Source organism: Spodoptera frugiperda, chromosome 26 (genome assembly GCF_023101765.2).
Source record: "Spodoptera frugiperda isolate SF20-4 chromosome 26, AGI-APGP_CSIRO_Sfru_2.0, whole genome shotgun sequence".
Lineage (NCBI taxonomy): Eukaryota > Metazoa > Arthropoda > Insecta > Lepidoptera > Noctuidae > Spodoptera > Spodoptera frugiperda.
This window is the reverse complement of record NC_064237.1, coordinates 2354007-2378339: the sequence shown is the minus strand read 5'-3', so window position 1 is coordinate 2378339 and position 24333 is coordinate 2354007. Positions and strand designations below refer to the sequence as shown.

Sequence of the window (24333 nt, the reverse complement as noted above, 5' to 3'; positions counted from 1 at the left end):
ATGCGATCGCATTCCTTGCTGAATTGACTTAGCTGAGCGGAGTGCAGCCCGCCCAAATTACTATTTCAATCTAGAGTCTCGAGCCCGCCGTCAACTCCAGGAAATATTGCGGGAACCAATGTAGCAATTTCTTATTCTTATTTTATTGCCTATACAACAATATGGTTTTATGTATGTGCGTCTTAATAGTAGGCGGATGTTAATAGCATACTGTGATAGGACATTAGTGAGAGGTATATAAACGTTGAGCTTAATTTAGGGTCCTCCACCTGATTCCAGGTGGAATGACGATATCCACGAAGTGACTAGCAGTGACTATATGCGTTAATGCGTCGTACTGTTATAGAGGCCAATAGGATAGAAATTTGCTGGTGGTGATGCCACATGTGAAGAATTAGGAAAGTGCCAATGCCCATTTCAATCTTCGTCAATATTCAACTAAATTATTGTATTGTTAAGGACATTTTTTGTAATATTCAAGTTTCTAGTTATAGAAGCATTATTAGTAGTAGTTATTTACCAATGATATAAGTGAATGACATTAATCATAATGTGACCTAAATTAATTCTCATAATTAAGTACTATACAGCCCCATTAAGACGTTTGATGAGTGTACACACGGATGCAAAGAATATTTATATTACATTTACGGATAAGTTGATAATAAGAAAAGCGTCTCTTCTAAAGGATACTTTTAACATCAAACGGAATGCACTAAGAACAGGGTTGACATGAAAAATATTATTTTACTTGCTGAATATATTTTTGTTATAATCTCTTTCATACAAGACAAGTCTATATAAGGGTTAAGTGCTGAAAATATCAGTGTGGATCTAGGAAAACATAAGGGTGCTTTTCCATCAGAGATGTGCTATGTTGCCATGGAACCATACGTTTGGCTTCCATAGTTAAGCTATGTTTTTTAACCCCCGACGCAAAAAGAGGGGTGTTATAAGTTTGACGTGTCTGTCTGTCTGTCTGTCTGTCTGTCTGTCTGTCTGTCTGTCTGTCTGTCTGTCTGTCTGTCTGTGGCATCGTAACTCCCGAACGGATGCAGTGATTTCAATTTAGTTTTTTTCGTATGAAAGGGGACTTATGTGCGAGTGTTCTTAGACATGTTTGATGAAAATCGGTTGAGCCGTTTTAAAGTTATGGGCGGTGAAAGTGGGGAGATTAGCCGAAGGACTGCAAATATACTGGGATGGTGTCTCAAATTAAACCGCACTAAAAGAAGATATTGAAAGATATTATTTTTTCGTATTAACAAAAATAAAAATTAAGTTAAAAATTAAAAATATATAAAATTAAAAATATTAAAAATTAAATTAAAATTTAATAACAAAAATATAAAATTTTTAATTTAACGTTTTATTATAAACAAAAAATCTTGCACCAATGTAATCTTTAGCCTACTTATAGAAACAAAAACTAGTAATTAATAAGTCAAAAAAAAAGCGAACGAGCTTGACCTTAGATGTAATCTTTACCTTAACAAGAATCGAAATTATAGTAAGTATATGTAATATACTAAGCCTAACTTAACCTAACCTACCTATAAAAAGTATAAAATAAAAAATTAAATTTAAAATTTAAAAAACCCCCGACATAAAAATTTATTTCCCTTAAAAAGTAAAAAATAATAAAAGAAACTTAATCTTAAAGTACCTAAGAATGTACTAATAATTCTAAGAAAAAATACGTCTCGTTGGGGGACCGCATGAATACAGACTGCACACCGCTGCCCGCGCCGCTATATTTCTATTTTCTGCGTTATAGTTAAGTACTTAAACATCAATTTACTTTAATGTTAACACCAAACATGTGATACTTATGAACAAATCGTAGATAAGTAAGAAATAATTAGGAGCGGTCCCCCAACGCGACGTATTTTTTTTTAGAATTATTAGTACATTCTTAGGTACTTTAAGATTAAGTTTCTTTTATTATTTTTTACTTTTTAAAGGGAAATTAATTTTTATGTCGGGGGTTTTTTAAATTTTAAATTTAATTTTTTTCTATGGAAAGGTGCGTACTATGCATAAAGTTGATTGCAATCACATTTTTTTCATCAAGCAAATCGATTGAAATATGTGACTACTAATTCAATTTCTACTTTTAAGATAATGAAACTGTTCTTTAAAAATGTCTTAGATTATAGATGTCTCAAAGTCTCAAGTTTAACTTATTTTATTATTATTGCCACCTTAACCAATATCTTTAATTAAATTAATATACACAAAACAAATTATACCAAAAACATTGCCATTAATCCAAAATAGCCAATGAAGTCCGGCTGGTGTCAACCCTATGTTGTCAGTTCGGCGGTTGAAGGACGCGGCCAGCGCAAGATGAAAGGCTGCGAGCTCGTGTTCGTCACAACAAAGCTTTGTCTCCTCGCGCCCCTCGCGTTAACTTTGACTCGTGCCTCCAACCACTGACGCCAATTGAAGCTTCAAACACATTGTAACATTTAGCACGGGTTTAGCGCTAAATATCTACATATTTAATTTTTTGTGCTAATTTTTTATTTAAATGTCATTCAAAAGTTGTGTCCCACGTTGGGCGCCAATAAGGAAGTGCTATGCTAAGATGATGATGAAGATTCTAAAATCACAAAATGATGATGTAGATATCCACATCATCATTGTTGCTGATTTACAAATTATGTGCTAGTTTCTATTTACAGAAGTTATACTTTAAATTCTTAAAGTTTGTAGTTCCTGTTTTTAAGGGACACCTAATTTGGCGCCCAACATGGTACTGTATTTATGTAATTAATTAAATGAGAAAGAAATAACAATGACATTTAATGCCATTAATGATTTAAGATGAAAGTTGAGTGTTTAGTGTTGGCTCTGAATTGAATTTTATTGGAAATGTTTAAAAAGATATTAATTAAACCCCTCGGCAAGTAAAGCCATAAAAAGTTGAAAATAATGTGCAGAGCTTTAATTCGGTTCATATGCTTCATGATGATAGCTCCCGTACAAAGAGAACAGAAGTAATAAAGGGGTGTCGAGTGTTCACAAGCGACGCAGTCCCGACCCGCCCTAACAAACAGCGGCCGATACTGCACGCTCCCGCTGTACCGCTTTGACGATACATTAATGACTTTATGACTGACCTGAAAAATCGAGAAAATTCTTATTAAATTATATTTTTTAATATTTTTGTATACACAACTCACACGGAGCTAGAAGTTAGCAGTGCAGTCCACCAGCTGTTATGTTATCGTTCCAGCATTCAGAGGTCAAAGAGCAGCGCGGCTTAATCGCAAAGAGACAAGTCAAAGTGGAGCGTGCAAATTCGAGGCCGGGCGGGAACAATAAAAGTGCAGGTGGACCGCGGCCGCCCCGCGCCTCCGCGCTCACATCAAAGGGGAGCCCGCGATACCATACAAAAGCCCTAATGAGACAAACCCGTGGCGTAATCGAGGCGACGGAAAAAGATGAGGCCCGAGAGGTACGAGGCAAATTTTAATAATTGTCAAAGCGGCGGCGCCGATCAAACGCGAGGGGGTGCGCCCCCCCTGCCGCGCCGCTCCTCCCTCCCTCCCCGCCGCGCGCTCGCACCTGTGACGTGTGCTCACCGCGGGCCTCATTAGCGCTACTGATCTAATGCGACTTCGAACTTCGCCAGCGACGTCTAATTAAACTTAAACAGAATTTCAATTTTACGACTGAAATTTTAATACTTAAAGCTGGAGCCGCTGAGGTTCCGCAAAGGAGGCGCGTTCAAAGGCAACGCCGTGCACGTTTTCGCAGATATTAAATGTGTTGACAATTTAATTTTTCATTTCCTTTAGGCGGCGGCGGGAGGTGGGGCGGCTGCCTCCCGGCCGCGGGACGCCGCTCCTTTGACGTCGCGATATTGTCTTTGTGCGGCGCGTGGGGTGAGGCGGCCCCGGCCGACGGAGACTTTGTCGCAATACAATGTGTATCAATAAAACTTAGGATTGGCTTTTAGTGGTTGCACTTACGCTTTGTGAGGCGGCGCGCTCACCCTTTGACATTATATGTGGGGCGCGGGCGAGCGTGTGCTTGTGTGCGTTAGTGTGCGGGTGTGGGCGAGTGTGTCGGGAGCTGAGTAATAATGCAGGGCGAGACGAACCGGCGCCGCGGGTGCAGCGCGGCTAGGCAGCACACACACGCGCGCGCTTTATTAATATCAGCAATCACAGCGCATCGGCAAACTATCGTTCCACGGAACTAGGAAGCGCTGCTACACGACAACCTTCAGCAGCCGGCCTCAGGCACTTCATAAACTCATGTGTTTACGCGAACTTAATTACAGCCTGCCTTAAATGACTCTTATATTAATTTGTATTTAAAATCATATAGGTAATCGTATTTTCTATAATATAAAAATGAATAATCTAAGAATGTTTTGCTAAGCGCAAATCTTGAGAATGACTGAAACTGATTTCGCTAATTCTATTTTTGTTGCCTTAATTATTGCTAGGAGAAGGTTCTTATGTAAGAAAAAAATGCTAATATGTGCAGAAATTTCAAAGCGAAACCAAGTTCGCTGGGTCCGTTGGTAATAATTATTATGATCAACTTAATGACCATAACTGGCATCGAGCTAATCCCGTGTTTTCCACAAAGAAAATATAATCTCTTAAGATCAAACATCCCACGCATGAACTTTGATACCAAAAGAATTAAATTACTTCAAAACATGAATGTCTTCAATCTTTCTGTAAAATACCTTTGGCCCTTAAAACTTTGATAATTTTAAACGCAAAAGAAATTGCGTATTTGTTCCTTTTTTGGCAATTAAATAATTTATGGACAATTTTCTGAGAAACTCCCACATATTCCCATAAATTCACAGAACTTTGTAGTCTCGTTACCCTGGATAAACTTGTCATCCTTTGACAGTAACTGATCCGGTAATGTATTATTGGGATTGCATTCAGCGCGGGCCGTGCCATGCATGTGGAAAATATCATCTGGCTGGGGCCCGAGGGGTCCTTTGCCAGCCCACAACGCTTGCTCGACTGACCATAAAAAGTATCCACATTTTTGTAATAAAATTACCTGTTTTAAAAGGACGTTACTACCGAGATTAAGGCGCAGAGCGATGTAGTTAGTTGCCGGCGGCTGATCAAAGGACTCGCTAGTCCAATCACAGGGCTTGAATTGGGATGACTCCGCCTACTTTTAAAGCCACGTGCTGCGCGCGCATTGTTGTGTGCTAAATTCTGACAGTTGCTTGTCGGCAGCCGTGGGTGACGCAGCGTTGCGTCGCTTTCCGCAAATTTCCCGAAATACGATCGCGTAGTTACTTATAAACTGTATTAACTTTAGATTCTTGTGTCGTATTGTGTGTGGTTAATAAAAGCTATTTAAAATTAAGTGTTTATTGAAGTTGTATGTGTAATCAGTGTCTGTGTATATCGCTTAACAATTGGATTTAACTATAAATTAATTGGATTTTAAACTTTGCACAGGTAGTAATTTGAACTTTTCTGAACTAATAAAATATAAACTCATGAACTAACAAAGGGTTCACAATCGAGTGTGCTGTGTTGGCATCCCTCTTCAGTCGGTGGTGGGCAAGTTTTTGTCAGAGCGTAGTCGTTATTTTAAATATTTATTTGAATGCGCCTATTGTTTCATACGTTGGGCCGTCTGTGTTCCGACAATATTGTTTTGTTACTTCATATTGTATGGATTTATTGTAGTTGCCCTTGCTGTAGTGGCACTTTTGATGTTTTGTTCATTTAGTTGTATTGTTTAGACCTATTAAAGTTTCTGTAACAGTTTCATTGTTGCTTAAACGTTTTATAGTTGGAGAGCTATTTAAAAACGTTGTTAGTGCTTTTAGGCTTGTTAAATGTTTAGAAATATAACAATTATAAGTTATTTATTTATATTACTTTACTAAACAACACTTGAGTATACTAACTATTCACACGATTATATTCACACGTATACCCATAACTGTTAAGATAAAATCGAGTTAAATTTAAACGTTGGCAATAAAACTTCGCCAACGCACGTTCTTAAAGAAAAGACATCAACGCGTCTCAAGAGCGCGCTCTGTAAGGAATCTTTTTCTTTTCCGAAATCTCAATAAATTAGTGAATCGTTGCAATACAAATTTTAATTATTGTGAATGTTTATAAAAGTATGAAACCTTTTGCATACATAAGTTCTTATATTAGGTATAATGCTGTACGTTTACGTTATTTTATGGCTGTCTTCGAGTCTGAGGCAATAGGTTGCTTATGGGCAGTCGTCCTCCATCGTTGAGGCATCTTCATCAGCAGCATTAGGCAAGATAACCAAACGTCGACCTCTTAACAAAACAAAATCTAAGTTTTAACAGTAACTGACCGATTGTAAGAATAAAATCTTTCAAAATCCCCATGCTTGGCAGACGATGATGTCGTACAGGTTCAAGAAAATTAAGAGGATCCACTACCCGTCCGTCGGTGACTGGTCGTCATTTTTAAGAGGTACCTTGTCCAGGGTCCAGTTAAAGTTTCATCATTGTCATCATCATCAGTCTGTATCTGTCTTACTGCTGAGCAAAGGCCTCTTCTTACACGGAGAAGGAATGAGGACTAATCACCTCGACTAGGCGGATTGGCGGTACTAAATTTTAAATTATAATAAGTCCTGGTTTTCTCGTAATGTTTTCCATCACCGTATGTCATTTCATTAAAAAACCTTCAGGTATAATTCATTAAAAAAAGCTTAAGATGCTACGTGCTCAATTAAATACTCAATAAAGGCAGTCAGTAAAAATGAGTCATCGAAATTAGACTAATTTCATGCAACTCTTTATAAACTTGTCTTTACACCATGTATCAAGACAAAGTAGAACTACCATTCTATCCGAGCCCTTAACGTAAACGGACCCAATAAATAATTTAAATATTTCTCAAATAATACAAGCGCAAAATAAACAAAACCCGTGGAAAACTGACGACCTTGTCTGTAACCGACGCCCGAGACAATATTAAATACGAACAAGACAAAATAGTTCACTCTTCCAAACTACTTTGATCGCTTTTATCTAAAAGTTGAACGAAATCGCGGCAACATTAAGATGTTGTCCAGGCCTCCGCGACGACAAATAATTCTGATTCAGCGCCGGAGATCTGAATAAAATATTGTCATTAGCTACATTATCGCGTTACCGCCTGTCCAAAGACAAATTATACAAAAAACCCTTCATGAAAGCGTAATGCTAAAAGCTGGTGAAAGGGTGCGCACGCGGCGTCTTTGAGCCACAGACGAGACTCAGAAAAAGGATCGCTGTGTGCTAATTTCCAAACTCGGTTTCGCACAGATAAGGCTAGAGACGGGAGGTAGGTGTCTTTGATGTAGCCGCCCGGCCCTCTGACTCCGGGGGTGAGAGCTTTCAATGAAAGGATTTTTTTCATCTTCTTTCCCTTTGTACTTAATTTAAATTTCGTTTATATCAATGCTACGAGTTTCCTTTTGGGTGTGTTTTCTCTTTTACTTTGTCGCGTTTATCCTCTCCAATTTGTAATATTCGAGTTCGCTTTGTAATTAAATTTAGTGTTCGTAATCTGTTCTCTCTAAATTTTTTCTGTGCCCGCCGAACTCTGGTGACTGCCGGTGTAATTGCAATTTATAAATTAGGTGTCTCTTTGATTTCGAATGTTTCTTAGAAGCGCTTATATTTCGAGATTTGATTATATTTTTTCCTTTGTACTATTCCTTTGATATTTACGGAGCCTTTAATATCTAGCGCTTACATGTCTAATAAATATTGCCGTCGACCTTTGTGTTAGCCAACTTAATAATCGTGTAATGGCTTAAAGGCAATTTGAAACGTATGTACATATATAATGTATTTAAAGTTGTCTCTACCACTCCTTAACTTTGTTTAGTGTCAAAGGGTTCAGAGTTATCAGTTTCGTTTTCGTTTTTAGCATAAAACCTCATTAGTGATGAGGATTAAAATGATTAATACGAATAATTAAGGTTGTTTAATGATATAAAGGGTTGACTATTCGCATCGTTTAGGTTGCTGTTAGTTTTTCATCAGGTGTTCTGACGGTCGGGTGCAACCCAGTCCTTTGTGCCAAGTTGTATCGTTAAGAGGCCCCACAAAGTTGCCTGTTACTAAAGCACCACCCATGCTATTAACATGACAAGGGCACTAGTTAAAGACATTTCTCGATTTAAACATCAAAGTCTATTGGACGTCTTTGATGTAAATCGGGTCATTGATGTAAGGAAATTCAGTGTCATACGCCTGTTATTTTTGCATTGGTATCTTAATTTACTTATTACCTCAAATGTCTGTTGTTTTATCAAATAAATAATACTTTTCTGTGAATTATGGGAATAAAGTATTCTAAGGAAAATGGCAAATCTTCCTTTTGCAGAAATTTAATCAATCTGCTATAGTACCCACTATCCACATTAGATTCTTTGTAATGACGATGTTTGTAAAGTATGCGTTGCACGTTGTGTTGGAGCGGTGTATTGTAAAGGTGTCGCTACACAAAGAGTTGTCGCAGGGAACGACTTGAAACACGGAGCGTTTCCCGGCGCGCACCGCTTGCCGACGCCAACGCCGCGCACAAAGGCGCCACTTTGCGGACTTGTCTTTGACTTACACGAGTGTGTAACCCAACATTAATAACCTACTAATAGCTCTCCCTCTCACAACACTATCCAGGCTTCGCTGAATTGATATGAGATTATGTCTTCTCCTCTAACAAGTTTACGCTAAAACACTAGACTACGCTCGAACCAAGCACTTACCAGCTGTCTATTGTATACCAATTTCTACTCACCACTCACAACTCGAAGCTTCAGTAAAGACGTGTTCTTAAAACTAATGAAATATTAAAATTACACGGGCCTTTTATCGTGAACAAAACACTCGTAGATTCAATTTTTCGCATAATTTTATTAGTGACAGTTTAATTAGCGCAGCTTTCATCGGGCCCGCTTTGATATTGTGAACGTTTCAAATAGATTTCACAAGAAGCACTTTCAAAGAGAGCACCCCTAATAAGTACTGAAGAGTCCTCGCACGTGTTTATCAAAGACAGCCTTTCGTTACTCACCGTCTGAATGGCCTCAAAAGAAACTCGTGTAAAATGCTCTACAAAGTGCCGTATCAAAGGAAAGGCGGGCGCAAATATCTGTTTCGTAAACTAGTAAAAACGGAGCTCTCAAAGGTACTGCGTACTCGCGGCAAATTAGGCGGAGTTAAATACAAGCGCCGCTCTCACAAATGTATAACTTTGAAAGTGACTCCTCGCTCATTATTTATGTAAGTCGCCGTAATCGTCAAACGGCGGGTGTTTTATTTCGGATGGGTCGCGGCCCGTCCGAGCGGCCGTGGTCGCCAACTCGTCACCCGGCCCGGCTCGCAGCGCGGACCAGCTTCGCGCGTGGCTCGCGTCCTCGCTTCACATGTGTATCCATTTAATGCTCAATTCCCATATAATTTAACTTTGCGATCAAAGCGAAATTTTGCAAAGAGCTTCCCGGCGGCGGCGGCGGCGGGCGGTGGGTGCGAGCGGGACGCACACATTGGAGTTCTCGAGATCAAATGCTGGGCCAAATTAGTCACTCTCCGTCTCTCTATCTCAAAGCCGATCCGTAGCAAAGTTTGCGCGAAGATGACATCAAAAGGAAACCACACACTGGGGTGGCGCCGCCCGCGCCCGGCGCCCCCGGCCCCATACTTAAATCCGCCGTGTCTCTGGCTGTCTTATTGACACGCGACTGACAACTCGCAAGTCGCCAACGCCGCCGACTGTTTCAAACTCACTCCGCTTTACCAGACTTATTTAGTTAATTAATACGGAATGTCCTATCAAGTTGTAACTCCCGCAAGGCTGGCACACACTTACGCGGCTCAACTCTAAGGAAACTTTAATCGCATGGGTATGTTTGTACGTACGTACTGGTACACACCACTCATGTTGTCAATCCCTTTAATTAAACGACACTAAGTTTCTTTGATGGACTTGTAAGTGAACGAGATGTAACGTCATTAATTTCTAAAACTGGATTAATTTGTAATATGGTATCGGTATTTAGATGTCAATCTATATGCTCTATCATTGATATACACCAAATTAAAATTTTTGGAATAATATATTTTGTCAGGCTGAACAACGCACAAGCACCGGGTAGGCTTCTCAAAGTTCTGAAGCCTTAAAAACAAGTTTTAAACTTTACCAAAGTTGAATTTCTCAACACAAAGCTGGCAATTGTATTCTTATTTCTTGGAAATTGCCTTTTTCACCGTTGTAGTAACGTTTCTCTGTGGACATTGTTAATAATGGCAGAGCAAACCTTACTTTGTGTTGTCTATGTTTGTTTAAATTGCTAAATAATTATTTCGGTTGTATTCTTTTGTCTGTTTTAAGAAAAAAGTATTTGTTAACCATCTAGTTTACATGACAAATATTTTGTGAAAACGTCAATACTTTTATGAATATCCGAATATCCACCCGAAGCTTTGCCTTGTTTCCAATGATACGCTACGAAATTAACTCACAATACTAACATTTATTTAATATTCGATTCAATAATATTTCAAACTTGTTAACTCCTAAAAGCATTGGGTCAAAAATACCACGGTGATAAAACTCACATCCTACAAAGTCGATAACTCGTCGGCAAAGCGTTTATTAACAAGCTGGGTTCTAAAAAAACAGTTCGGAATTTTGAAATCCAACACAAGTTTTATCGCGGGGCGCAGGGGTGTCGGCATTGTGCGCAAGAGTTTATGACGGCGACGGCCACACTTCCACGAACTGGGAACTTACCGACGAAGCCAATGCCAATAGATTTGTTATTCGGCTTTTGGATTTCGAACTGTATTGCCCACTTCGTAAGGAGGAAAATGTATAATTTGACGGAAGATGTGAGGTGCCTTAGTCGTGAGCCGCCATCGCCACCCGCCTACCTAAAAAGCAGGCCCTGTGTGACGTCACTCAGCCCAATGTTTGCTTGGTCTACCCTTTAATTGAACTATAGTGTATTGTTAGTCTTCGTTATTTAATCTGCCTCGTTGTTTTAAGATTTCTGTATGACCATTCATGATAACTCTGCCATGGGTTTGGTTGGTTCTTTATATCCTTTGTTTGAATTCCCTTTAAAATACAAAAAACATAGTGGATCCACGACCTTCGACTTCAAATTGTGAGTCAAAAAAGAGTTTAGAATAATAACAATTAATTCTTAAATTTATAAAGCTACCTAATTTTACGCTTTTCTCTTAATTACGTACTAATGTGGAACAGTAATGTAACTGACACGCAAAATTTTAAATTCATCAGAATTGTTTAACACGGCATTTGCACTGATGTTTCGAAGGTAAACCTTTTATGATTTCACAGAATCAAAAAACAACAACAATTTGTTATTGCCTTTAGTTTTGTATGGGGCTATAACGATTCTGCATTTATCATCGCTCTCCCTTTCATTTACAATTCATCCATCAACTGTTCTGTGATTTAATACGTCAAGCCATAATCTCCATTTTATATTCTGCATTTGTGCCATCATTCAACTTTTTGTCCACTATTACTCCTGTAATATGATTATAATTTTCTCGCATCTGCTGTACCTTTTTTGATCCAAACAAAACTTGAACTTTAGTGTTGGCAATGTTAAGGTTTGATTTAGTTTGTTTGAGTTGTTACAATCGGCTTCCATTGAACGAAGACCGGTTTGGATAAGGAATGCCGCAGCGCAGTGTCCGGGCGGCTTTTTGCTTTGGCTGCGTGCGCACAGCCCACGCGGACGGCTCAGAGCCTCGGCCCGCCGGCGCCAGCGCCGCTTCCCGCCTTTACGTTTGATGCCTGATAAACACACGTTGCAAATATTTGATGTAATTTTACATTTTGTATGTCTGTCTGCTGTTCCAAATCGTGCAAATTTTGCCTAAGAGTAACTACTTTCATTTAACATCACACAATCCACCTCGAGCGACTTTGTTGTATTTGAAAGTAAACATGTACAGAAACTTTTCCTTTCTACTGCACCGAAATCAAATAGGTATAATAAGTTAATATATATTTATGTTACATAAAAATGATAACAAGGTACGGTATTTTTTACCTGTCTAAGTGACACCTAGATACGGTATACATACTTACCGACAACCGACCACCAACAGCGTTTAAAATCTTTTCAAGAGCTTTCTGGAGATGGGCAGCTTTATTTTAGATATAAATTCGGAGTACCCGGTGCACCGGTATTTGTATCTCACTTATCCGTCTAGATCTGAGTGACATTGGTACTTGACAATAACTATGAGAGGAATGGTGCTGCCTAACGGAATGCGCGGCCAGGATTGTTGGCTGTCGCCGCGACTCGATGGCACTGCAAATAATGCTGGCTTATCTGACGCCATTAGCTGATTGTTATTTGTTCATACATACTGTTGCAGATTGTGCTAGAATGACAGACAATTTCATCTCCCGTATCTGGCACTTTTTATTTGCTATTTGGGCTTTTGATTATAGTTATAATAATGATAGAGTTACCGTCAAATTAATTTAGGAAAGTCGTGTAGCGTAGCGTTAAAAGAAATGAGGGTTCTATGTCCAAAACCTTGATTTTCATCAAAATTAAAAACATTTCGTCTGTCGAATTGTAATAGGACCATCGAATTGTAAAACCCAAATTCAATGTAACTTTACTTATGTTTCGGGCACACCATTCAACATGGGTCGTAAAATGCAACGGATCGAAGTGTATGTACTGGTTTATGGGCATGGCACCTAGCAAGTGAGAACTATGCGGCCATTGCTGTCAGCATAACATGCAAGGAATTTACTGCCTTAAATTCTCTAGTTTCTAACGATGAATGATGGGAACTTATGACTTTGCTTGTGTTAATAGTGTCAGTGTAAGTGGCTGTAAGGAAAGAATTAATAATTCAGTACCCTTTGTATGAGTTTGATTTATTCGAGCTGGCCAATCAGAGCACCGAACGCGCTTTCGTTCCGATTAAAGTAATCGTAACGTAAAACAAACTCGCACTAAGAGTACGGTAAGCAAAGTGTTCAATAACCAATCTTAATCCAAATTCACTGGATTGATCTAAATTGTTAAACCACTCCATATAATTTCTGTAAAAACAGAACTTAGTCCACAGATTTTGGACTGGGACTTCCTCACCTCACAGTCATTTAACGTTTACTTGAACTAGTCCTTAGCCTTGGTTACAAAATTGTTACTAAGGAATAGTTTAAGTAATTATTAAATGTCTTTGAGTGCGGCAGTCATTGTGACTCTTCCTCATTGTAACTTTAATCTCTATCTCTTGTAATATGACTTTTCTTGCCCATTGCCCAGTCTTTTTCGTTTCTGGTCCACAGTTTTGTCTGTTTGAAAGTTTCCATCAAGCTACCCTGCATTTTGTTGTATGTTTACTTGTTGCATGGTTTAAGATTATCACTTTTACATTGTACATTATTGTCATGCGGGTACTGAACTTTTATCTTTATCTCTGTATTTACTTGAATGGGAAGATATGAGACAAAAAGGGGTGTAAATCTTTTCTAAAACATTATAAAAAAAATACTTTGCTTGACAAGGCATCGAATCTGAGCATCGTTTTGTCCTTTTGTGGCTTTACTATACAAATTGTCTTTGAAAAGATTTTGTGTGTTGTCCTACGGCTTCTATCGAGCTGGTTCCAATCCTTACAGTATTGATTAGTTAACATGTTAAACAGCATTTTTTAACACACAGTCGAAGCTAATTTTCTTAAAGTTAATATTCATTTGTAAAACGCAAACAAGAATATTCTTAACTAGCTTTTGCCCGCGACTTCGTTCGCGTGGAATAGTGACTTCCGGCAAATTTTTGGTTTTAACCACATAGTTCCCATAGCTATAGGCTGATGATGATGATGATGATGATGAGTTCCCGATCTCGCGGGATCTTTTCAAAAATGAGATGTGGAAGATATTCCAGGGAACTCTTCAAAAATCAACATAATGAGCTCTGCGTTTGATTTTAATAGATGTATACTCACTTAGGGCATTGAAAAAATAGTTTAAAAACGGACTTTAACTAAAGAAATATTATAATCTTTCCGAACTTAAGATGAAAACTAACTTAAAACTAAAGAAAGCTACGAATTACGAATTTATAACAATTAAAAAAGAAATTATATTAGAACCTATCCTTTATGCTATAATAACCAAGCTTAAACTAAATAATTTAAAAGAAACGACTTAAATCTAATCTAATTAATTTATAAATTAGACTTACAATTTTATTAAAAAAACTAACTACAGTTTACTAATAATCGATATCAAACTAAACCTACGTTAAAAAGTTTAACCAGAAAACCAGGAAAACCCAACAAATAAACTTATTAATTGACAAATACAACGAAACCAATTTAGAATATACGAAACAGCAGGACCACTACAGACAAATAATCATACGACTGATAATACACATTTTCTACAATAGTACCGAAGCGCTCGGCCGATACCCAACCAAATAATTGTAACAAAACCATAGCGCAATCTATTTCGATCCCAACGCCATCTATCGAGGATAAAGACAACTTGGATTATTTATTTATACTCCGTTCGGGCATTTTCTTTGTACTAAAAGTTTAATTATATTGATATAATTTTTTTCATACCTTTTTACTATTTGTTAACTTTTTTCGATGAATTAAAACAATAACATGAACCGAAGTCGTGTAACGATCGACATAGAATTATCTATACTCCGTTAGAGCGTTTTCTTTGTACTAAAAGTTGTATTATGTTATATTTTTCATTGCTTTTTACTATTTTGTAAAAACAAATTTCCAATGAATTAAAACAATAACATGAACTGAACAATTGTAATTACACCATTGCGCGATCAACGCCATCTATCTACGGAGTATAGGAACAGCCCGACATTGTTCAATTCCGTACTATAAGTACGAAATTGAACAATAGATGGCGCTGTATGTCCGGAATAAATTTATTTGTTATTTTATAATTTTTTAATTTTATTTTATTTTTATTTTATTTTTATTTTTATTTTTATTTTTATTTTATTTTTATTTTATTTTTATTTTATTTTTATTTTATTTTTATTTTTATTTTTATTTTTATTTTATTTTATTTTATTTTATTTTATTTTTATTTTATTTTATTTTTATTTTATTTTTATTTTTATTTTATTTTATTTTATTTTATTTTATTTTATTTTTATTTTTATTTTTATTTTTATTTTTATTTTTATTTTATTTTATTTTATTTTATTTTTATTATATTTTTATTTTATTTTTATTATTTTTGTTTTATTTTTATTTAATTTTTATTTATTTTTTATTTAATTTTTATTTTATTTTATTTTGTTTATTTTATTTTTATTTTATTTTTATTTTATTTTTTGATTTTTGAAATAAAAATATATCTATGTCCTTTCTAAGGTTCTAAACTATATCTGTACCAAATTTCAACCAAATCCGTCAAATAGTTGCGGAGATTAATGGTATAAGCATAGAATGTTCGACGTGATTCTTTAATTTGACATAACTTTTTTATTTATGAACCGATTGACATGAAACAAACACTAAATGTAAATTTAAGCATCCCACAATATATTCGTGAAAACCGCATCCAACTCGGATCAGCCGTTTCTGAGATTAGCGCGCACAGACGAACAGACAAACAGACAAACAGACAAACAGACAAACAGACAAACAGACAAAAAAAAAGTTAATTACATTTTTGGGTTCGACATCGACATAACAATAACCCCTGCTATTTTTTTTATTTTTATTTTCAATGTACAGACAGCACTTTTCTACGATTTTATTATATGTATAGATGTTGTCCTTTCTTTTATATTAACTCCCACTGAGAGAATCCAAGTAACTGGAGTACTTGATATTAGCATGCTCTGTACAAAATAATAGGGACATTCTCGCCGCCTTTGACTAGCAGAGTAATAAACATACAACATAGTTTTCTAATTTCATGCAGTCTCTCTTCAATATTAATTTAGCAATATGATAGAAACTTTGTAGCGTGCAATGTCAAAGGAACTTTATACTTATATTTGTTTATTTTGTTACAGGATGATATTCTCCTCATATACGGCACCATTCAGCTAAAATTTTAAGGTAAGGCAAATTGAAGCCATTCGTTATACCAACGCAGTCGGATTGCGAAATTAAAAGCCAATTGAATGATGATTTATTGAGATCTGATCGAATTGCCGTGGTTCGTGAAGTATGATTTATTTCTGGACCTGTCAGGATTTATCTATATGCTGATAACTAAAAGTAATTCATAGAAAACAAACACGAGTGTGTTTTTACTATTATGCCAATCAATTTTGAACGTATCGATATGGTGTATCTAACCGAATGCAAATAAATGGTATACAGTAGACGAGAAAAGACAAAAGCAACTGAGATCACAATAATGGAAAACCTATTAAAAAGGATTTAATTTGTTTGTTGGCTCTGCTGTCATTGTCCAATGAATTAACAATGGCGATGTGATGTGGCCGTCCGCGTCGGTCGCCATCACATATTACAAATGTATCAGCCGTATAACCTATGGCTTCCAATTTATTTCATACGTCCTAAAAGTAATCCGTCGCGTCGGCAATCTGGTACACTACGGATTTATTTCGTTAACGACATAATAACGAGTTATATCGCTTTTGTGATGAAAGCACAATCAGGTAATACGTTACATTCAATTTTCAACTTTACGGGGATAAAAATACAACCGTCGCGTGTGTCTGCGGCGTAAGCCCGTATTGCTCAATCGGCTCTTTCGGTTATAATAGTTAAGCCGTCATTTGAGCAATAAGTTACTGCTTCCTTTAAATATTGTTTGTTCATTTTTATTTCGCGATAAGCACTTTGCACGGAAAAATTGTTTTCTCTTCGTTCCTAAACAAAAAACATAACGCAACTTGTGTTCAAGGGGGCATCATAAATTATAAAAAAATTGCATGAGTAGGTACTCAATTTAGTTCGATTGAACTGAAGCACCTCTCGATCTGAAACCCCATCAACCATTGGAACTAGCGAGCCACGGAGCACTCGTGAAACCAATATTTTTACATACAATAATTTAATTACCTTTCGACTCCAAAACTACCGATCCTGTAATCCCATTACTTCTACGCGTTTACTCTCAAAAGAGGCAACAGTTTAACGTTAAATCTCGCTTCGCGGCAGTAAAAAAGCGAATTTTTATATTAAACCGGCTCTCGTAGGCTGCATTCACGTGAGGAGGCCCTAGACGGCAAATTAAGTGACATTAGAGGCATAATGCCCGTGGAAGGGAGACGTGAAAGCGGAGTGCTGTTGTGCAACGGTACGCTAGTCCGTGGAGTACGCCAACAGACGTTCACCACCTGGATGCCGATTAAGCGCTGGAAAATATTTCAGCCGCTTTAAACGCTGCAGTGTAGCCTGGTTCAGCGACGCTCTGTTGGCGATTGTGCTTTTCAATACTTAAGAAAAGTCCCTGAGTTTCCTTAGAGCTGTAAATAACATTTATTACGAATAGTGTAGCCACTTGTGTAGCAACTTTCCCGAACACTAAACGGCTCAACGTTGAGCTTAGGGAGGCAAACTGAAACACATGATGCATATTAGCAAAATTGTGAAAAGAATATCTTGCTCACAAGTTACAAATAATACTTAAACGTAATCATAATTAAAGAATGTTTGTTTTTGTTAAATACACCAAAACACGACAACCACCACAGCTAAACAAAAACAAGAGGAAGAGATAAAAATATTGGAATTTCAGAATATAATTTAGCGCTCCGGCTCGCTGTATATTGCATCACCTAATTCAATCTATATAACGCCCGGTAATCAGCAAATAAATGTACCAATGAATTGTATCAATTTTTATCCGATCCGGCGACAATTGGAGTCGAAGCGACGGTAACAGAATTACTTTTTTTCATCTACAATTCTAACTGATCGCTCGGCAGCTGGGACGTCGACTTATTCCAACCATTTTATGAATTGCTCCTCATTTAATTTTGTCCTCGTTTCTTTCAATTTCTCTTAAATCTACTTCTTCAGTGAGGCTTGATGATAGCACATTAATAAATTGTTAGTTATGAAACGTTTGACGAGTGTCTTCAGTCTTCACGTTTTATTTTATTAATTTCCCTTCGACATGATGAGTTACGGTTGAAAAGTAGTTTCTTTATTGAAAAAACTTAGTAAGTCTTTTAAATATGCTTTAGAATAAGTGTAAGGCACAATCCAAATCAGTAATTAAACATTGTTCTGTTCAGCATTTCTGTTTTAGTATTCCGCCCTCAAGTACTCGTTCGCAAACTGTAAATCGTTGTCATTGTAAAACAAACAATAAGACAATGGTTTCCCAATGACGGCTGATATAAATTAATCAGTTTTAAATACCAATTTGTCTCTTAAGTTAAGTGCTTTACTTATTTAGCAGTCTTCATTAGCAACAAGAGTAATGTCGGTAACTGCTGTATATTTAACTCCTGAATACATTTCTGGTCTCTTTCTGAGACTATTGTCAGAGATGGAGATTGCAGATTCTAAGGTTGCCAAATAACTAGCTCTTTGATTTATATGGATAAGAATTTTGTTTTTTTATAAGCTCGATTTAGAATTAGTAGTAATTAAGTTCAAATTATGAAAGTTGGGTAGAGGAGTTCTACAAGCAGTTTTATAGAAATACCCATGTCTTGTATCAGTTTTTTTTTTGTAAACATATTTAAATGTTTGTTTCTTGTTTTCCCTGTCCATGTGGCGCTCACGTATTGTGTCCACAAATAGCATTGTATTTAGCGCTGGCGCCGGCGACACATTAATTACGCTATAAATAAATGCTTTAGATAAAAAACGTATCGAGTGAGGCGGTAATAGATTTCTCTGAGCGACGCGACTTTTATTGTTATTGAATGGGCGGTAATGTGTTGCGGCCAGTCCGTCTGTCGCGCCCGGCTTTATCCGGGATTTATTCAATGGAATGCATTCGTAATGACTTTTTTACTAAAGGTACATACCTATATTCGCGTTCATCAGAAAATGGTAAAGTAATGATTGCACCCACTATAAATTACCTATCTCTTTGTGTACTTGATTACATTTTAAGCTCATTACACGTATTCAGTTTTGGACATTACAAAATACGGGAGCGTCACACGTTTTAATTAAAATCTGCCTTTTGTTGTCGAATGCAAATGGTAGTCATATGAAAGTTATTCGCGTTTCATGGAACGAATGGTTTTGCACTGGAACTCTATCGATTAAACCTGGGAAATTAATTATATTTTCATCAATAAAGTTTACAACACTAAAAAGTATTATTGTGGGCACAAAATATCTTCATGAAACATAAACTAGGTACGGTAGAAATACAATCATGGGACGTAATCAAATTGAACCAATATGGAAAGCAGAGATGCACTGCAATTTCTTACGTCTACGTTATTAGGAAAACCACTATAAGACAAATGTACAACGAAAGTGGAAATACGCTTCTTGTAAATTGGATAGGAATGATTCTGTTAGAAATAAGGCAGGCAAATAAGTTTACACTAGAAGCGGGGAAGAGTAAAAGGAATAGGTTATAGGACAGAATAGGTATGATGTCGGGGTATGCAAATTAGAAATATATCTAGTCTGTCAATTAGGTAATAAAAAAATATTAGACACGACTTTTTTATTGTTTTTGCATATAAGATAACAATACTCAGATTAAAAGAATCAAAGTTTAGGAGTGGGAGCGTACCTAGAAGTGATGTCTCTCGATATTTAAAATCAATATATTATCTTCAAAAGTATTTGTTTCCGTAAGAAAATAAAAATACGTGTCTAACCTATTATGGAAATATTGACATTGATACCTATGATAGATAAAAGTTAAATGACTACTCCTAAAAGCAAAATATTGTTCAGAAAACTAAATGAACAGCTCTGGTGGTCCAATGTGATCACTCATATCAAATGAGTGACCAGTGGTTAAACTTCAGGAAGAAACTTTTTCAAACGATATAAATGACATCGATGCAAACCGATCGGTCAAGCGATCATTCAAGTTTTACCCTGACCAGCCCACCACCCACACACATAGATCAGTCGTTACATAGACTAGTCGTCACAAATTATTTTATTAAGTATCTGCAATGAGTACGGTACTGGTGGAATAAAAAATCTCAATAGTGATGATAGAATAATTGCAATCCCACAATTACTCAATGCAATCTCGTCTAATTCTACGGCCGTCCATTCTCGAAGAGGTCCTTCATATCAATTTAATAGGATTACATAATAGCAATTTTCCTGTATAAAAGAGTTGCGTCCATTCACGGCGAGGTAACAATAGTGTAATCTGGCACGTAGTCTCCGAACTAGAAGCTTATTGTTGCAAAATATTGTGTACAGCTCCTTGAGAAAATGCGAAATGAAACCAGTCTGGGATTCAAGCAACAATAAAATTACTTATGGGTTAATCTCCTACTTTTGGTCTTTTGTGACTCGTTGTTAGTCAGACCACGTTTAAATATTTTAGTCACATGTGCAATGACGTAAATGTGTTTCACATTATCGTTAAGTTGGAGCGATTAAGATTAACTTGAAATAAATTTACATAAACACGTGATGTCGGTGCAAACAGTAATATCAATAGACTAGATGTGTTTGACAATGAGCGTCCCTCGGTGAATGTCATTAATGTCATCCGCAGAGCTGTCGGGCCGCGCGGCGGGTGGCCCCAGCGATCTACATCTACCATGTATATCGTTAACAGTGCTTACTATTAAATTACAGGCTATTTTATGGAGTTAAATTTGTTTGTTTTGCGGATCGAGGGAGAGAAGATAAAAGGGTTCAGGTGCCTAATTGTCGTGCAGTCGCAGTGAATGAGGGGGTTCCTTTATTGTTTTGTTCATGTGTATGATTGATGGATTTATTACTGGTCTAGTGCATTTTCATTATGGCTTTGTCTCATAATTTTGCTACTTTGTTGAACAATGTCATGGGCATTAATCAATAGAATTGCATTGAAGTAATGAAAACTATAAAAGTTTGGAAATTGTGGAAGTTAGCGAACACATTTGTTGTTAAAACGCTTTGAAACGTTGTTAGGCTATTGTACAAAATCAGTTACGATAGTTTACGGACGCCATGAAACATGAAACTCACCGGGCAGGATATTCGCAAATGGAATAACTTCATATATCCACTGTACCGTTCGCACTATATGCCTAGCGAACTTTCCCAAACTGTCAACTGGCAATGCAAAAAATTGTTTTACAGTAGCTTTTGTTTCTATTACAGAATTTCTATTTTATTTTCCAAACAAAAAGATGTAACTAGTGAAATATTCAGTTAAATTTCAAATTCAACAATGATAGATAGACCACTTCACAGCTAACTTTTACTGAAACAGGTAGCATAACCTTTTTTGGAACTCTTTCTCATAATTACTATGCAATGTACACGTGTTTTTATATCCTACTAAGTTTATAAAAAGAAAAGGCTATGTCCCCATTCACAGGCTCATCAACTCGACGTCCATCCTTAACCATTAAGGACGGAAAGTTGAAATTTTGACAGCCAGCTGAAGGGATGAAAAGACCTTTTAACCAGCTGGGTATAAAGTAGGCCTGTCAAAATGAAAACAAAGGAAAAATAGTACCTACCTTAGCTACTACTTGGATAAGAACGCCGCCACAATAACGTTTGTCCAGCGTAGGCATTCGATAAACGTATGCGTTGCGCAGACGCCGCAACTACACGGCGTCAATTCAACGCTACGCTACTAGCTGAGCTAACACGCCCGCGCAAAACTATTGCATTAAACCTACAGAAAGTAGTCATACCTCAGTATCATTGCTCTATTCCCAAATCAATTTCATTTATAATTTTCATACTCACTTTTATGACAATCGATTACAACAATTGTATGCTCGGATGCACCTCACCCCTTTCGTAGTTCAGATAGCGGAATTGATTCGCAAAGAATAATCTGTTTTTGATGTGAGTTTCAAACATAATTAAAATTGTGTAGACAGTAGACTCATCCTCATAAAAAGAAATAGATGCCACAAACACCAGTTGCTTTATTATTAGCCGTATGTTATAGGAGCACGAGTGTTTACTAATCAACAACCAATAAAAACCATAAAATAAATAATTACATGATATTAATTATAATAAGTTTGATGGAAACCACATCGTTTCCAGTCAGTCGGAACAATTAAATTGACTACTGCATAATACACCACGGAGCTATTACACAAATTGACGAATCTTTTATTCATCAATCCAATCATCCATACCGGTGAGGGCTGTTCGCGGGCGTCGGAGACTATCGAAATAAGAAATCTCTTTATTTTCCCTCCTTCTCTTACCTATACGAACTCTGATTCGCTCGAGTGAGACGAATAATTCGAAATTTTCAATTAGACCACAATTGGCTTAGTTAACCACTGTTCTCATTTCACGGGGTATGTTTTCGAAAGCTGAATAATGATGTTTTGGTTATAATATTGTCATATTATTCGATGATTTCGGTTACAAATTATGTCATTTGCATTTCAAGCTTTTGCCTATTTATCATTTGAATTAATTTTAATGTTTCAACCGATACGATTTTCTCGGTTCATAAATAATGTTTTCATTTGACCGATATTGTTATAGGAAAATTAACAGTTACATTGAGAACAAATGTACCGTACCGCATTTATTGGTTTGTTTATGTACATTGCAAAAATTTACGATTATTGGTAAGTGGTTTTTTGTAAAAAGTGATTCGTAAAATATCAGACAATTTGGCCATTTGACATTATTTCGTCTTTAAAATGACAGTTGGATAAATTAGAATACAATTGACGTTGTAACAAAATCCAGAAGTCGTTTAGTCCTGGTAGCCTTACCTCCGATTGCCAATACATATTGCACCGCAGGGAGACGGCCTGACCGCTTGTCCCGCTATGTGGCTCGTCCGTCGAATATGTCCATTTCACTGACGTGCTGATAAAAACTGAATCAACTTTGTGGTCGCAAAAAATGTATTGTACAGTGCTCTCTCGGATAACCTGTCCTTTGACGGGCCGCGGTTTTATCGTAGTTCGATAGTTTTTGACGAAATTGGAAATTTTAACAGTCTGTTTTGGACAGAAAGGAGAACATACTAGACATGATCCATTAATGCTTTTTTGTGTTACAAACAAATACAGTTTATGTATTGGCGTTTCTGTCATCAATGTTTTGTAGCATGCCTAATATTTTCCGACGTTATGTATTTCCTTCGCTTGTCTACACAAACAATCTCAAACCAATACAAATGTAATTGACGTTGAGATTCAAATTAGAGAGGTTTCCTCTAAAAAAGCCCCTTTCGCCGTCGGAGACAGCTGCGTTTTCCCGGGGCCGAGCGCGTCCCGTCGCGAATAGTCATTGTATGCAAAACGTCGCGGCCAGACGGCACTATTGTTCACACGAGATTAAGGCGGGGGCACGTCCATTATGCAAGAACTCTGAGGAACGGGACACCCTATTCCACGGGTGATTGCGAACCTGACAGTGAGCTCAGGTGCCTCGGCTTGTTTGGGATGGCTCTCGACTATATAAGAGGCCACTGTTTATATTTTTGTAGGTTTTAAGATAGTTGCATGTGCTATTATTATAGATTTCTCTCTTCATAACCATGACTTAAAGAAAGAGAACATAAGTAAAATAACTTTGCACATCGAATTCCATCAATTGCTTAAATAAAATCCTCACAAATAGAACTTCCCTATTTTGTACGATATCAATCGCATACGTTCTGTTTCGCCGGCACCCCTACAAAAAACATATTACACGTAATATATACCTACTAGTATGTTTGCAATCCCGAATTTCCCTACCCTACTCTCGGGACCTCTACAGACGCACCTGAGACGTTTCAGACATTTAATCAGGCCTGTAATCGGAAAAACAATGCTATTGAGTGGAGGTATCGCCCTCGGGCGGAGCTGCCTTTTGTCGCGCTGGGGCAACAGGGCCAACCAATCTGTTTCGCAAATTACGTACGAGTCTTGTGCCGACGTGCTTTTTGCTTGAGCAGTTGAAGAATTAGAATGTGAACTTGATTGACTGAGATATTAAAGCGGAGACACAAAAGAAATGGGTGGATTTGTTTTGTTCAGCGCTCTTTTTGTGATTTAATTGTTTGTGCCTTGCGGTATTTTACTGTTTTTTTTGTTGAAATTGTGTTTTTTACGTAAGCTTATTGTGTCTCCCAAACACCAGTTCAAATGTATCTAAAATTTTGTGCCATGCATTTTATAGCAGAAATTCGAGTATAACACGTTTTACACAATTTACACCCCTAC

At 36.9% G+C, this 24333-nt stretch overlaps 1 protein-coding gene across 9 annotated transcripts in view; it reads left to right on the top strand.

Moving 5' to 3' along the window:
* LOC118264093 (axin) overlaps window positions 1–24333 on the top strand; it is a 61242-nt gene that overhangs the window by 16245 nt on the left and 20664 nt on the right. For 7 of the 9 annotated variants that reach the window (XM_050704646.1, XM_050704645.1, XM_050704648.1 and 4 more), the window contains exon 2: window positions 16069–16114. The gene's annotated coding sequence lies outside the window, so the exon portion shown is untranslated. Of the gene's footprint in view, window positions 1–5220; window positions 5457–5534; window positions 5558–16068; window positions 16115–24333 lie in introns of those variants that run through there. The other 2 variants (XM_050704639.1, XM_050704640.1) reach the window with 2 other exon arrangements.